Genomic DNA, 6883 nt, shown 5'->3' on the forward strand with positions numbered 1-6883 from the left:
TATATATATATGTATAAATAAAATAGATATGTATTAGGCAGTTTGCATATGAATCCTAACCAAAGGTGAGTTATATTTGGTGTTACATGACACAGTCCGGATGCAGAGCCCATCTGTTCACAGCTGATCTAGATCCATGCTGATTACAATGTGAAGAAACTCTGGGAAACATAGGAGACACTGATTGTCAGCAAGCAGGGAGGTGGCTAATTGTAATTGTTTTATTTTAACTTTTTATGCAGGTTCCTGGAATTGCAGTCCAAGGTGAAAAGGTCATTGGCTAGAATTCTGAAAATCAGAGCAAATCTGACAAGCCTAAAGGTGTGGTTTACACTGATTTCTTTTTTAATCTACTTTTAATATGAGATTTGAAATAAAAATGAAAATCTTATATGCAACATTTGAGTTTCAAGGAACGGGGAAGTAAATAAAATACTTGAAACGAGGCAAGTTTGACTTGGAAATCCAGAAAATGCAAAAGAACTCAGTAGATTTTATTTTTCAAACTAGAGGAGTTGCTTTTACCAAGTACACAGTTTTCAATTTGTATCACTTCTCATTTTGCACATGAATAAAAGCATATGAAGTAGTTATCAACTGTTATTTATAACCTGAAGTATGAATTATTACTGCATGGATTTTTATGTCCTTGAAGATTAAATATTCTTTTGTGTTGAAGCGATTGTACTATTTAATTTGCCACTAATGTATCATCATTTAATAGTCTAATACATGCTAAAATGCAGATTGCTTTTCTGGTTTATTCACATTTTGTTTTCTGAATAAATTTAGCACGAGATTCATCGCTGTATGTCAATATCTGAGAAATAATTCGGTGTACTCAAAGTATTATATTGATTTGTTTTACTTGCATATGTGGTCTGACAATGTTTTATTTACAAAAATACTGATACTAATTTAAAATATTTTCATTGAATTGTTTATTTAGAAAACCCTATTGAAAAATCCGTTATATTTCTCCTGAGATTGATAGTGCATGGTTTTAGGTCTACCAGGAAATGCTGAAGAGCATGTTCAATAGAAACTTAAATGCATCTAGATTTCCATTTTACCGACATATTATAGCAAGCTTGTATATGTGCCAAGATTGCTTTTCTGGGGATCAAGTGTTAATCTGTTTAAACAGCTGAAGACTTACGAATGAAGCATGAATAACAGGAGTTTTTTAAGTAACACTTTCAAAGGCACCTGAATGCCATATTCAACAGTAACCTATGTTCTTACGCCCTTCAACTTTGTAGTCCCTTTGACTTTCTGTGAGGTGGAGTCTCATGCATCATTCAGAGCTATGAAAAATTTCCAAAAGTTCGTTCTTTCAGATGTTTTTAATAAGTTGTAGACGTCTGGGTAGGTAGTTTGGGAATGAGATTTAACAGTCTTTAATTATGTTTTCTTTCTTTTTCCAGGCTTTAGAGGGCAGTAGAGAGCTTGAAAATATTGGTGTCTCAGCCTCCTCTTGCAGCTTGAGCGTTGAAGTGCAGAAAACTCGTGTGCTAAGTAAGGAGGATTCTCAGTAATATTTATCCCCTTTATACCACTTGAACAACGATCACCCCAAACGTTTCCTAGAGTCATACTCCACTTTGCGCTGTAATGGAGCGTTATACCCCAGGACAGGACAAATGTACCTTTAATGTCCTTGTGCATCCGGACAGGGACTTTATAAAAGAAAGGCAGCCCCACTGCCTACTCTTCTAACTCACAGTCATGGGGAGGAAAAACTCGCAAGAGCAACACCTTTTCTTATGTAAACAGTTAGATACTTAGTGGGTAGTTAGCTAGTGATTAGGCTAAAAGGTTGCACTTTGATTGCATTGCCTTTCTTCTCTTTTTGCAAGGAAGTCGTTTTGTTTGTTTGCCTGTTAGGAGGATTAGGCTGAATATAGGTTTCCAGGCTTTAAAAATTGCTATGCATGTGTCTTTCAATGATGGACGTAGCAGATGCTTATTGTGTTGGGATAAGGGCACTTTACAGATGGCACATCTGTAATACTTTTCCAAAGGAACCCAGAAAACAAACATTTTCATTTTTATGTGTCCATTTTTAGGAAACTCTTTTATACTTAATCAAAGTCAGAGGTTCTTGGGACATGTAGATCCTCAGCAGCAAAAATGTATTCGTATTTCTCTTCCCAACTGCCACTGCAACTTGGAGTACCTGATGAGAAAATATTCTAATGCAAAAAAACTTGCATTATGGATAATTGCAGGGGGAAAAAAAAAAGGTATTTGCTTTCAGGGAGAAGAAATAAAGATCTCCCTTACCAGGTCATTCTTTTAAGAGTTAAAAGTGGTAAAAGGTGGCTGTAGGCATGCAAGGGGTCTCAGTCTTTATGCCCCTGAACAGTTTGTTTATTTGTTTTCACAAATAGTAACACCTTTTATCTGTACCCACATGATATGTTTGTAGTACAGATGTGTGTTTAAGACTGCATTTACGTACTTCTACTTCTCCTCAAAGGTTTGCATGTATAACATTGCTTTCATAGACTTTTCATACCATCCTCTGCTAATCTAGTTTCTAGCTGACCAGAGAATATGAATAATATATGCATATACATAGTCCCTGTATCCTGTCTCTGGACAAGCATGCAAAGCTGATAAAACAGTTTCTTAACCTGCAGCAAGTGTGATGTTTTGCTGCTGAGCATTATTCTACAGCCTGTGCGGTGGTTCTGTTTTCTGCAGACTAAAAACACAAGAATGAGCGATAGGAAAGCAAACCCGAAGGTGAGTGGGACTGCTGCTTTGTTTGCAGTTGAAAACAGGTGGACAGCAGAGCCACAAGTGCTGGAGAATTCTTCTTACCAAAGAGCGCTGTGACTCCTTTAATGTATTACGTTCATGCGCTGGAATTTATGCACCACACAATTCCAGCAGCTACTGTCGTTTAAATTACCATTTCTTTCCTGACTTATATTCCAAAGCTCACTCAGTTTTCATTTTGCATGTGTATACACTGTAGGGTGGTTCCCACTGTAATGTATATAACCCAATGTTTTCTTATACAAAATGAAGTGTTTTGAAAATAGTCTGTGTTTACATTGCTACCCTACACTGTGGATAGAGCAGTAAGACTGCCCAGATGAGATGTCAGGCCTATTGTGGACACTTGCTGTTATGTCCACTTTTTCTGTTAGCTTCTCCTTACCTTCAAAATGGGAAAGAACCATCTTTTCCCCCAGTCTCTGAATTAGGAACAAAGCAACGCGTCAGCACTAGAAGACAAAAATGGGAACAAAACGTACTATGAGGCTTGTAAGCACAACTTCTCAAAATTGTTAATTTTTAACTTTTTTCGTTAATTTTATTAAGCGTAATTACACATGTAAATGTATTTTTGTCGTCACTTGAAGAAAAATCTAAATGCTTTGAAAGTGAAAAAGGCAACATAGGTATTATTTTCTTTGAAATCTCTGGGGAAACATCTCCTGATTTCAGATTTCTTTCACTAGTGAGACAAGCAGAAGAACTGCAGCTGTTGAAAAGAAACCGTGGAAAACGTCCTGCCCAAGGTGAGAAACTTTCTGTAACTCCTGTGAAACAGGTGCTTTGGTGATTCCTCCTTAGTTCTTTTCACTTGAAATTAGTTGGGTAACCTTTAGGATGTGAAAGTGATGATAAACAAATGTGTTTCTTCTGAAAACGTTTGCACTACACAAACATAGATTTCATCCTTTCTGCTATTTTCATTGTATGGGGTATTTCTCCATGAAACTGTGAGAAGAAGTCCTTCATGGTCTTGCACTTGAGGCGTGGTCTGGAAAGAAGCGCAGTCAGGTCCTGAAGGGTTTATGTAGCTTTTATGTATCCCAGTCATCCTCCTCCTTCCTCACTCTCCTTCTTCCTCCTGCTTTTTCAGTGTATAAACCAAGTAGCACACAGTCTTTGCAGCAAAACCTTTTTCACCTTGGATGTGTTGTGAGGTATTTAGCACACTCCAGGGGACTGTGAAATCCCAGCTATTAGGTTTCTTCATAACTAGTGCTGTGAAAATATTTGAAGTTGGTGGCATTTAATACAGTGTGGCCCACGTAGTCACTTTAGTGCCTTGTCTAGCTGGGAAGGTGCAGAGGATACACACAAGATTTTTTTTCTCTCACACCCAGGAAAATAAACATTCGATATTCTGTTATTTCTATTATCTTCATGCATTTTATCTTAAAATGGAGCAAAACCAGAATCAAAATCAATGATGGCATCTGCGCTGCTCTGTCCCAGCCAGCAGGGCTGCTTCGTGTCTCAAGCTGCCCCTTTGTTTTGGTTTTATGTGCTCTTCTGCAGACCTAAATTCTTTTTGCTGTGGGGAATTCTCTTAAAGGAAAGAAAATTGATCAAACTTGAGTTTTCTCGACTCCAGCAGATTACCACAAAATGAAAAGGAGTGACATCCCTTTTCAAAGAATTTGACTCATTTGTGCCGTCTGCTGTTTCTGATTTACAGCTCCCTCTGTCCTCCTGTTCAAGTGATCACAGCCCCTCTCCGACACCGAGAACAGCGAACGACATGGGCCATTGCAGATTTAAACAGTCATTGCTTCCTTTGTGCGCTGCTTTTTAATGGTCACCGGGATATACATCTATAGTTCCAGCTCTGCTCTAGAAACTGGCCCCTAACGCTAAACAGATAGCCGGTCTTGCTAGATGAGAAATGAGACATTTTGTGAAAGTAGGGTGGAAAACAGAATTACGAGTTTAAGTTGACCGATTTTGATGAAGTTTCAGTGTCAGTTTTGCTTAGTAAAGAATAAATTCAATAGTAGGAGAGATGAAGATCTATGCGATAATAGAAAAGCATTTGGAGATGTTTTACTTTGCTTTTTAGTTTTGGATGTGGTTTTTCATAATTATTTTTAATTAGTTATGCTCAAGACTTAAAACTTATGACACTTCTGTGGCCTGATACAGCTGGAATGTCACATTATCATCACATGGTGAGGCATGAAATTTATTTACTTTACATAAACAACCTCTACTTAAAACAACTTAATACACAACATTCCTCACTCAATGGGCAGCATTATGTAGAACTCAGTATATCAATTTGTATGACCAGCATAAAAAATGGCACCGTTGTTTGTCCATGACTACCATTTACAGGAAACAAAATATTTTTGAATAGAATGTAAGCAAACTGTAAAGCAACTGCCAAGAGATGAAATGTAGTCCATATGTTGCAGCCCAAAACATGCTTTATGTGTGTTGAGAATAAATGTGTAGGTTGTGATACGCATATTTTAAAGGAAAATTTAATAGGTTCAGAGTGGCGATAACGTTTTAAACAGGAAAGCTGATTAGTATAAAGTATAAAAATACTTTGCTTCCCAAAAAGAAAAACACTGACAGAAATCATGTCCATGGCTCCGTCTGCTGTCTGAACGAGAAACAAGAAGAGTGTTGTAGAAGATCAAATACTGACAGTCTTGAGGAAAACTATTACCAGTCTGCATCTTGTAATTAAATAAAAAAGACTTTCTTTTCAGTGGTGGTGTTAGTCCTGCCAAGCCTGTGGGCAAGTATGATCACCCCTGTTTGGTTTAGTTCTAAACATTCCCAACTTTCATGTTGTTTTTCATACAAATGAGTGAAGTTTGCACTCTTTGCAGCAGTAGTGGTGCCTTTCCAAGAGATGAGGGTTGACTCCATGGATTTTCATCTAATGCCATTTGAAATTACTAGTGAAAACAAAGCCAGAGAGTTTGGGGACCAAGTAATACTGACTTCCCACTCGCCAGTCCAGTTCTTTGAAGACTGTGTATATGGCAAAACATAAAATCCCATTTCAGAAACACTACAAAGTACAGATGCCTCCTTAAAAGCAGAGTTACTTCTCAAAACAGCTAAAACGGTACAAGTACAATATTCTAGTTTATCCCAATTCGTATGAGCTTGAGTTTGGACTTTTTATTGGGTCTTTATGTACAAACAACTAAATAGCTTGAGGAGTTGTTAGTAAATCAACTTCATATTTCTTCCTCATTCTCAAATAAAGTAGCATATATTTGTTGACCTTTAGACTTCCTTGGATGTCTGTCTTTAGGATCTTCTGGGGAAAAGAGGAATACGTCAGGCTTCAGATGTACATTTTCAGAAATGTATCTGTGGATTTCTCTAACTGTAAAAACCCTAACCTAAAAACCATCGGTTTTTCCCTCAGCCCAACTTTGTATCCGCTTGCAGGGAAAAAATGTCATTATACCCCTTCTGGGAGAAGTAAGTCTTGTGAGCTGGCTAAGCAGGAATTTCTTAAGTGAACTGGATGAATTTACAAGTAAATTTATTCAGAAACTGAGTTTTTTTCTAGAGTTTCCATTGAGAGCAAATGGAACAAATATCGTAATTGGTTTTGCTTACAGCAAATACTCACTTTGCAGGGAAGTGATGAGATGGATGCAGGAGTTGCACCTAGGTATTGGGCAAGACCTTTTTATCTAACAAATCTATAGATCTCTTTCTTAAGAACAGGTACAGAAGCTGAGCATGAGGATGAACCATTTGTGAGAGAGGCTTTTCTGTGGTTCAGTTCTTCCGTGTTTTTAATCCCTTTGGAAAAAGCTGCTAATGCTGACACAAACAGCGGGTCCTTACTGCTACCAAGGTCCTTTCAGTTAAATCCTCGGCTTCTTTCCAGCGGATGTTTGACAAGATCTCTTCAGCAGCCTTTTGGTGGTGTATGTCCTCTCTAAAAGCCACAAGGATGATGCTGAAGGACTTTTATTTCAAATGGATTATTATTAGATGGAGACTTAGGGCTTGTGTTTGCAAACAATGTGCTTGCTTCAGTTCTTAACGCTCAGGGCCAGGTTTGGTGTTTTGCCACACATCAGAAATGTCTGCTTTTTTCTACAAGTAGATGTAGGGA

Source organism: Mesitornis unicolor, unplaced genomic scaffold (genome assembly GCF_000695765.1).
Source record: "Mesitornis unicolor isolate BGI_N332 unplaced genomic scaffold, ASM69576v1 scaffold53796, whole genome shotgun sequence".
Lineage (NCBI taxonomy): Eukaryota > Metazoa > Chordata > Aves > Mesitornithiformes > Mesitornithidae > Mesitornis > Mesitornis unicolor.